Source organism: Penaeus chinensis, chromosome 31 (assembly GCF_019202785.1).
Source record: "Penaeus chinensis breed Huanghai No. 1 chromosome 31, ASM1920278v2, whole genome shotgun sequence".
NCBI lineage: Eukaryota > Metazoa > Arthropoda > Malacostraca > Decapoda > Penaeidae > Penaeus > Penaeus chinensis.
In genome coordinates this window covers 30876793-30886792 of record NC_061849.1, presented here as the reverse complement: position 1 = coordinate 30886792, position 10000 = coordinate 30876793, and the positions used below count along the sequence as shown (strand labels likewise).

At 41.0% G+C, this 10000-nt stretch overlaps 1 protein-coding gene across 1 annotated transcript in view; it reads right to left on the bottom strand.

The window, feature by feature from the left end:
* LOC125041905 (angiotensin-converting enzyme-like) overlaps positions 1–10000 on the bottom strand; it is a 35846-nt gene that overhangs the window by 23320 nt on the left and 2526 nt on the right.

Here is a 10000-nt window from a genome sequence, read left to right as displayed (position 1 = left end):
CTTGGAATCCAGTTGTGAAGATATTTCTTTGGCGTTTATGTGTGGGATCTTAAGTAAACGAGTCTACCTGTTGGGAATATAAGATGCCATTGATGATCCTGTGTGTGTGTTTGTGTGTGTGTGTGTTTATGTTTGTGTGTGCGTACGTGCGTACGTGCGTGTGTGTGTGTGTGTGTGTGTGTGTGTGTGTGTGTGTGTGTGTGTGTGTGTGTGTGTGTGTGTGTGTGTGTGTGTGTGTGTGTGTGCGTACGCGCGGTCATGTGACTGTGTATAGGTCAGGCAGGAATTGACCGCTCACGCTTCAGCCATAAGGGTCACAATCGCGTGTAAAAGTCTTCGTTGCCAACTACTCAAACCTCGCTGTTGCTATGCAGTAACCTTCCCTCTTTCCAACGAAAAAAAAACAACTCAAATCAAATGAACAGAATTTTTATCTTGCGAACATCTAATGTCAATCCAAGCGATCGCACAAATTATTATGAGAGAGAGAGAGAGAGAAAAAAAAAAAAAAGCAAATCGGCCGAGAGAAGAAAGTATTCAGACAATAAACAGGTTTGCCGCCGACTCGGGTATTCCCCGATTTCCCCCGACCTGTCTTTTTTTTTTTTTTTTTTTTTTTTTTGCGGGAAGGAGTTTCTGTCGGGGGAATGGGGGGGGATGGGAATGGGGGATGGGGGAGGGGGGGATGGGAGAGGGAGGGGGAGGGGAATGGGGGAGGGAGGAGGAGGGGGATGGGAATGGAGGAGGGAGGAGGAGGAGGAGGAGGAGGGGGATGGGTCTGGGGGAGGGAGGAGCAGGAGGAGGATGGGAAGGGGGTAGGGAGGAGGAGGGAGAGGGAGGGGAGAGACCACGTCAAAATCATCCGTCTTTTTTTTTTGAAGGTTTAAAAGACCGATTCACTGATTTGTTACATACGTTTTCTTTCCATTGTATCTGTCATTTACGTATTAATCAGGAAATCTAGCTTAAAATTCCTACCATTAGAAATGCCTGTCGAGGTGAGAGGTGTTCACGTGAGGTTAGAGAGGAGAACCGGGTAAAGGAGCGGGGGGGGGGGGGGGTTACTTGCAACATGCATGTGCGTATGCCTGAGTACTCTGGCTCGGGAGTGGGTTAATTTCGAATAAAATGCTACGTTTTTTTTATTATTAGAGAGTGGTCAGCTGGTTGTGTGAATTATTCTGAATTAATTATTATATACAGTTCGCATTTACTTACTGTCTGGTTGATTTTCACTGCGTAAGTAACTCTGTCTGTTTGTCTGTCATTGATTATTTATTTCTCTGTCTCGCTCTTTTTTTCTTTCTCTCTCTCTTCCTTTCTCTCGTTTTCTCTACCTCTCTTTCACATACATAAAAGCAACTATTTATTTTTCTAATGACTTCATCTTAGCACTTATGGAAATAGTGATGAAGCCTATACCAATACTCGTGTTGCAATGCACTCGGGTCAATGCAGACTCCGTCTTATTTGCAACGCCGAATAAGGATATGCATATGTTGCAACTTAGGCATAGACTAGTACCTTCACACAGTTAAAATTTTTGCATTAAACTTTCTTCCTAGCCTCTGTCTCAAACAATTTAATACTGATTTCAATTTCCAATTTCATTGATAACGAGCAGGAACGATAGGCCTATCCGGGTAAATGGATGACTTGGGCATTTTTATTTTCCTCGTGTCATCCTGCCCACCTGGTTCGGTTCGAGGCGCGATACACTTAAGGATTCGGTATTAGGAAGAAGGGATTATTTTCTGTTCCTGGGCTTTGGGGAATTCCCTCCCCCCCTGCCCCTCCCTCCCCCAGCCCCTCCCACTCTCGAAGGTTGCGCAAAGGGAAACATCCGTTTTTTTTGTTAAACCTGTGCGCGTCACGGTTAATTTTAGTTTTATCATTATCCGTCTCAATGTGGCTAATGTTGTTATGGTTTGTTAGGATATTCTACGTAATGAATGTGTTTAAAATGCAAATCCGATATATTCTTGAGAACTTTATATTTGACATCCCTGTCGCAGGACACGGATACACAGAGATACAATTTAACTATTATGAAAAAGTAATAGAGATACAGCAGGTGTCCAGTTTTTAGAAAATAGAGTTACAATTCATAGACAATATTTTGATCCTTTGCCCGAATGTTATCTTACGTGTTGTACTGGCAAATACTAATCTTAGAGAGCTTTTTTTTTTTGTAATTTCACCTCTTTAGTTCTTCTGAGAATGAAATGTAATTCGACGAAGAGATATGTGGTCGTTCATAAATAGTTAGTTCGTGATTCGTAGGAACCAGCTGCATTTGCATAGAGAACATGCCGTTCTGTACATGCGGATATTCGTTTTTATTCATTTATGAGTACATATGCTTCTTTCTCTCTCTCTCTCTCTTATTACTGATATCATTCATGCTTTATGTAAGTAAAAACTGTTCAAGTTAAATCTATTTCATATATGTCCTGTAGTAAAGTTCTGAGTTTAATCTCCATGATTCATGTTAGTGTAAATAATATAGTAATCTGTAATAATTATATGATATGCGGTAATATATAATTTTCTTCTTTTGCTGTAGCTTTGTCCCATTCTGGTATGGTAATATATAATATAATATAATAATATAATATATGATACGTAGAATAACTATATTTATAATGGTATGCTATATAATTATCATAATATCATTATCAAAGCTATTTGTATTATCACTATTGCTTACTGAATATCTACTTAAAAGAATATATCGCGCTACAGAAACGAATATACATATATATATATATATATATAATTTTTTTTTTTTTCCCCTAAAAAACTAAACGGAAGCGTCATATCAAAATACAACGTAAAGAGACTACTGTTCGATAAAGGTTAAACATAATGGCATAACTGTTTATTCGTCTAGAATAATGAAATTGACATATTTCTCCCTTCCTTAAAAAACATATTTTATTAATTTCAGAAAACATTTTAGGAAAATCAATGCATATCTTACCTGTAGAGTAAAAACAACTTTTGTTCAATATGCTGATGTTGACAATTGTATAAGAATAATAACAATGATAAGAACATCAAACATACCAGTGTATTGGACAACAATAATGACAACGATAGACGATGATGATGTCATTGATGGCAACGATGATCATAATTTCAACGACATTAAAAAGTCCAACAATAATAAAAAAAAAAAAAAAAACAGAAAGCAATCCCCACAAAATCACACACAACAACAACAACAACAACAATGAAGGGGGAAAGAGGTGCGCCCAATAGGTTAGTCACCACTTCCGCCCAAGGGAACTAAGCCCAGTTATGGAGTAGGAGGGATAAGGAGGAGTGAGGAACAGCGGGGAGTGACGAATAATGGGGAGTGAAGATTTGGGGCTGGGGGCTCAGGAGTAAGAAGTGAGTGAGGAGTGAGGACTGGGGACTAATGGGAGACGGAGGCTGAGGGCGGAGGAGTGAAGGTTTATGACTGGGGACTCTGGAGTAAGAAGGAGTGAGGACTGGGGACTCTGGAGTAAGAAGGAGTGAGGACTGGGGACTCTGGAGTAAGAAGGAGTGAGGACCGGGGACTCTGGAGTAAGGAGTGAGGACTGGGGTCTCTGGAGTAAGAAGGAGTGAGGACTGGGGACTCTGGAGTAAGAAGGAGTGAGGACTGGGGACTCTGGAGTAAGAAGGAGTGAGGACTGGGGACTCTGGAGTAAGAAGGAGTGAGGACCGGGGACTCTGGAGTAAGGAGTGAGGACTGGGGACTCTGGAGTAAGAAGGAGTGAGGACTGGGGACTATGGAGTAAGGAGTGAGGACTGGGGACTCTGGAGTAAGAAGGAGTGAGGACTGGGGACTATGGAGTAAGGAGTGAGGACTGGGGACTCTGGAGTAAGAAGGCGTGAGGACTGGGGACTATTGAGGAAAGAGGACTGAGGGCTAAGAGGTGAGGAGTGAGTAATAATGAAGTCTGAGGATTTGAGGAGTGAGGAGAACCGGGGACTAGTGAGGAGTGAGAACTTAGGGCTGGGGACTAAGGAAACTGTGAAGACTGAAGGCCGGGGAGTGAGGATTTATAACTGAGGATTTAAAGGGATTAAGTACCAGGAGGACTAGGGACTGATGTCGGCTAAGAGAGAATGGATAATAAGGACTTAGATCTGAGGAGTAAGGACGACCAAGAACTAGGATGACTGGGGACCGATGACGACTTAGGAAGAAGAGTGAGGACCAACGACCACGAAGAGTGCGAAGGACTGAGCGCTGATGACTGACGAGGATTAGGAGAGATTAGAAAGATGAGGACTGGTGAGGACTAAGGGATTTATGAGGACTAAAACCACGAGCAAGGAAGAGGCTCTGTGTGGGCGCCTCGCAAGTAGCCACGCCCATCCCTCCGTCAGGCAGGATGAGATTTGATAGAGTTGATGCTTCCTCTCGATTTTCTTATATTTGTTTGTTGCTTTTGTTTTCTTTATTAATTCGAATGGAATGAAGAGTGTAAAAAAATAGAAAATATATATTACCTTATCTATCTAATTATCATTGCTATTATAATTTTTATTATTACACAATCACACACATTATTGTCATAATTATCATAATAATTATCGTTCTCTTTATCATATCATTATTTTGTCTTTGATATTATAATTATCATCATTATTATTACTGGTATTATTATCATTATTATTAATTAGTTATTGTCATGATTACCACTGCTATTATCATTACTGTTATTATTATTATCATCAACATCATCGTTATTATCATCATTATTATCATTTGATTCCTGCAGGTTCCTCAGTGAATTAAAGAGACAGGTTGTTGTTGAATTTAGAGTAATATATGATTCATGTCTCGACATTTCGTGACGAGGAAATTGTGTAAGACATGATGCTACGCGTGACGTCATCAGGGAGACCATTGTTCGAGAAGTAGCGAGAGTTCGCGAGGTTTCCCGAGATTGTGTAAGCAATCTGAGATCAGATTTTGATGTCAACAAAGAGTCTAGAGTGAATATTTTCGATGAAATATCTTTCTTTTTTTTCTTCCATGTGTATGGGATCTTAATGACATCTGTGACATTGGAGAAAACAAACCGAAAAAAAACATTCGTTCTGTTTCTTTCATGTGTCAATCACTTGTGACGAAACAAATGACCTTTTGAAATGAATGCGTTGTTGTTCTGCTCCACTTCATATACATGTAACCTAACAACATCATCTTTATGTATCATTCAGCTCCCTCTCTACCGTGCAAATAATCCTAAGGAAACACAATTTCTTCATAATAGGCCTAAGCTCCTCGACATATTAAAAAATCGTTAAATCAAACAATAGATGAATAAATAAATTAGATAATACATAGATCATTCCGAAGGGTTGGGGGAGGGGAGAGGGGTAGAGGGGTAGAGGGGGGAGGGTTGAGATTTCTCCTTGACGGCTGACAACTGTATCTGTCAATCATCTGATAAGCGATTTGGTTGCTGTATAATATCTATTGAATATGGAGTATTTGTATCAAGTTGATGACGATATGATCGTGCTGCGGGCATTTCGAATTCCAGAGCCGGGTCTCTCTTCAGTGTTCGCTGTTATTTCTAATTCAAAGTTATATTCATTTATTTTATAAAGTCAGAGTAGTTATTAATCTCGAAACTATACTTATCTTCAACCAATTAAAAAGTTTAAAACTATACACATTGTTTATTTTCTAAAATTCAAAGTGATACCTACTCCTCATTTCTCTTTCATTAAAAAATGCAACTTGCAACACTCTCGATGAACAACACGAATCAAAACCATTAAAATATCCAACTTAAAATCACACCCAGAGTAAAGCAAACAAAACATATATAAAAGAAATCGAAAAAGGTTTCAAAGCCAACCTTTAAGACAGCACATTAAGGCAGTACAGGCAAGTCTAAATTATGCAAGGTCAAAGGTCAACACGGTATAGAACCACAAGCCTCAAGTCAGGGTTTGGGGGAGGGGGGTCAGGGTGCGTGTGGTTGGGTGGGTAGGGGTGGGGGTAAAGAAGGGTGGAGGGAAAATGAGGGGAAAGGAGGGAGAGAGGGAGAGAGAGAGAGAGAGAGAGAGAGAGAGAGAGAGAGAGAGAGTAGAGAGAATAGAGAGAGAGAGAGAGAGAGAGTAGAGAGAATAGAGAGAGAGAGAGAGAGAGAGAGAGAGAGAGAGAGAGAGAGAGTGAGCGGGAGATAGATAGATAGAGAGAGAGAGAGAGAGAGAGAGAGAGAGAGAGGGAGAGAGAACTAACAAAAAGAAAAGAGTTGTGAAACAATGGCATCAAAGGGCGTAAAGACTGAACAAATCCAAACGACATACTCTATAAACACGATCAAAATTACCAATCCAAAACAAAAATGGGGTAGAGAGAGAGAGGGAGGGAAGTGACTGAGATGGAGGGGTAGAGGGGAGATAGTAGGTATGAAGATCAGGTAGGGATGAAGATGGGAGAAAGGAATGAGGAGGGAAATCAAAAGACAGGATAGAATGGATGAAAAGGAGGATAGATGGGTAAGGGAAAGAGAGGAGAGTTGATTGAAAGAGAGGAAGGGGAAAGGGAAGTGACTCCTGTTCTATTAACTCCGATTCTGTGATGGAGAACGATGCCCAAGGCGGAGGAGGTCTGTATATCTCTTGTCATTCCTCTTTAATAAACCCATTTTATCGGATGATTTGTATGCTGACAGTGATTTACTTCCTAACAGCGTGTGATCAACAGCCCGAGGCCTACACTGTAGAATTTATTTTAAGACATAAAGAAAACGAAAAAAAAAAAAAAGATTCGTAACGTTTCTAACACCCTAACGAACCCTCTTCAGACAAAACGAAAATTAAAAAAAAGGGATTTATTTTGTATTCTCCCTCGATTTACCATTCATCCTTGCTGTAGCTTTTTATCTTTTATTTTGTCTGTGTATACCATTACTGTTAGTGTAATTATCATTGAATTTCTTTAAGATTATTCTATGGCTGGGTAAGGAACGGCAGTCAACTCAATAACGAGAAATTGATGATTACAACGCTGGCGACTTTATCTAGGGTTAAATAATGATCCCGATATTGCTAATAACCAAGAACTCCAATAACGATAGGAATAATATTAATGTCCCCGAATAATATAAAAACAAATAAATACATGGATAAAATAAGGAAAGAATAACAATAGTACATTAAAAAAAAATCTAACAGAGCAGAAAAATACCAGCTTCAAGAAAACGAAATACCGAAAAGGGGGTTTATAGCTTTCCTAAAACCAGTCCCTAAAATAAACCGGTCGACTACACTTCCTTATCCCTTTATTAAGTGGTCTGAAAGTGGTGACTCAAGTAGTGAGAAGATTAAGGTGCTCAGAAGCTGCTCTTTTGCATGCTAAACAGTAGAGTCAAGAGATGCGCGCAATTTTTTTCGTGTTTTTTTCTTTCCGGGTTTCGTTTCCTCGCTCTCTCTCTCTCTTTTCATATTAATTTCATCTAGCTACCAAAACCCTTCACACAAAACAGAAATAAAACTCCCAGAAATCCACACAAGGAAGTCAAAACGATCCAGCGACGAGCACGAAGACCTAATCATACGCACCGAAGTAAGCACGAACACCAACACAGCCGTTCTCGTGACTTCCGTGATAGCGCGAGATACCACGAGACGGTACCGCCAAGGACGTCGCGCAGGGTGCATGCAAGTTGATGCATGGAATAGAATTATTGTAGCCTTCTTGGGGTAGCGAAAGGGGGGAGTTGGGTGGGGGGAAGTTGAGGAGGAAAGATGGGGTGGGGGTGGAGTGAAGATGGAGCTGAGGGAAGAACAAGAGATGAAGCAGAGATGAGACGAGCGGCGAGGAGAGAGGGTGGATCTGCACGGATCATCTTACAATAGGAAATATTTTATCTCGCTGTTTTCCTGTATACCTACCAATTTCTGCAAGTATTCATTAGCATAATATACACAACCACATATTTATCTGTAAAGAACATGAAAAACTATTATGATATGATTGCAGGTTTTGTAGAATGGCAAATATTTGTGAAATCTCTCCCTGCCAAATCTTCCCACACATAATTCTTATCATGAAGATTCAATATCATGATTATATTAACGCAATTGTCATTATTTACACTCTTGTCTCTTGCGCATGAATCAACGAAATGAAGCGAGAGGAGAACTTAACAAAGAATAGGAAGAAGGGTAACAAAGCAATTAAAGGAAATTAAATAAGGAAAGACAGGTGGTAGGAAAGAGTATCAGAATGGAAGAGGAAAGGGAATTAAAGAGAGAGAGAGAGATAGATAGAGAGAGAGTTATTTAGATAGATAGAGAGATAGAAAGATAGATAGAGAGAAAGAGAAGGCAGAGAAGAGAAGAGAAGATAAGAGAAGAGACAACAGAGAAGGCAAGAGAACCAGCAATATAAAACAAGATAAAAAAAAAAAAAAACGAAACAGGAAATCAAAAAGACATAAAATGAAGGACAAAAACCAAAAACAAGTACACAAACAAACACAAAACATGCGCACCCTCAACAAGACCTTGCCCGCAGCAAAGAGAATAATGCATTGGACTGTTCTGCAGTTATGCGGCGAGAGGGCGTGAAAGAACGGGGGAGGGGAGAGGGGGGAGGTGTGAAGGAAGTGGTGAGGGGGGTGGGGTGTGGAGGAAGTGAGGAGAGGGAGGAGGGATAGGTGTGAAGGAAGTGATGAGGGGGTGCGGGTGGGGTGAAGGAAGTGGGGAGGGGTGGGGATTGGGTAGAAGAAGTGGGGGGGGTAGGGATCAGGTAGAGGAAGTGGGGAGGGGTGGAGATGGGTTAAGTGGGGAGGGGGTGGGAGGGGTTAAGTGGGGAGGGGTGGGGATTGGGTAGAAGAAGTGGGGAGGGTGGGGGTGGGGTTGAGGAAGTGGGGGTCGGGGTGAGGAAGGGAGGGGGATGAAAGGAAACACATTGTGGCTTGACGATAGGCATGAAGGAAGTAGGAGGAGGGATAGGAATGAAAGACTTAAGGAGGCGTGCGTGCATTAAGAAAAGTGAAGAGCGGAAGACTGTGTAATGCGAGGAAGGAGAAGGAAGGAAGGAAGGAAGGAAGGAAGGAAGGAAGGGGAAGGAAGGGAAGGAGAGTACAGAGAAACATGGAACGAAGAGGGAGAAATGAAAGAATGAGGGAAAGGAAGAAGGAAGAAGAGACGTGAAGGAAGGAAGGAAGGAGGAGGGATGACACAATTAAGTCTCGGAAGAAGGCTGTGAAGGAAGATGAAGGAAGGAGATAAGAGAAGGTTAAACTCGAATATAGGTAGGTGCGAAGGAAGAGAAGAAGGGGGGGGGGTAGGAGAGATCTAAGGGGGGGGGGGCTGAAGAAAGAGGGAGAAGGAAGGAGAACGGACTAGAAGGGAGGTGATAGCGGCAAAGGAAGAGGGAGAAAGAAGAATGGACTAGTAAGGGAGGGGCGTAACGAAAGAGGGGAAAGGGATGGAAGAAAGGATAATTAAAGCAGAAGAGGAGGCGTGAAGGAAGAGGGCGAAGGAGAGAGGAAAACAAAGACTGAAGGAGCAGGAAAGTAGGGAGAGGGAAGAAATACAAATTCTGAAATCTGAAGGAAGGAAAGGGTGAGAGAAGGAATGACGAAGGAGGGAGAGGGGAGGAAGGAGAGACTTAAAGGGCGGTGAGGATGAATTAGATAAGATATGATAGGATGGACGAGGAGGAAGAGGAAAGTTAAGGAGAAGGACGAGGTGTAAGATTAACTTTGGAAGGATGTGCGAATCTGGAGAAACAATTATACATATATACGCGCACATATATAAATAAATAAATAAATATATATATATGCATACACACATATACATATATATGAATTTGCATATATATACACATGCATATATATATATATATATATATATATATATATATATATAAGGATCAGACGAATAATAAACCGAAATTTGATACATTTTGGTTTATTATTCGTCTGAAGAGGAATTCGCGAAGAGTTCGAAACGTTACGATTTTTTT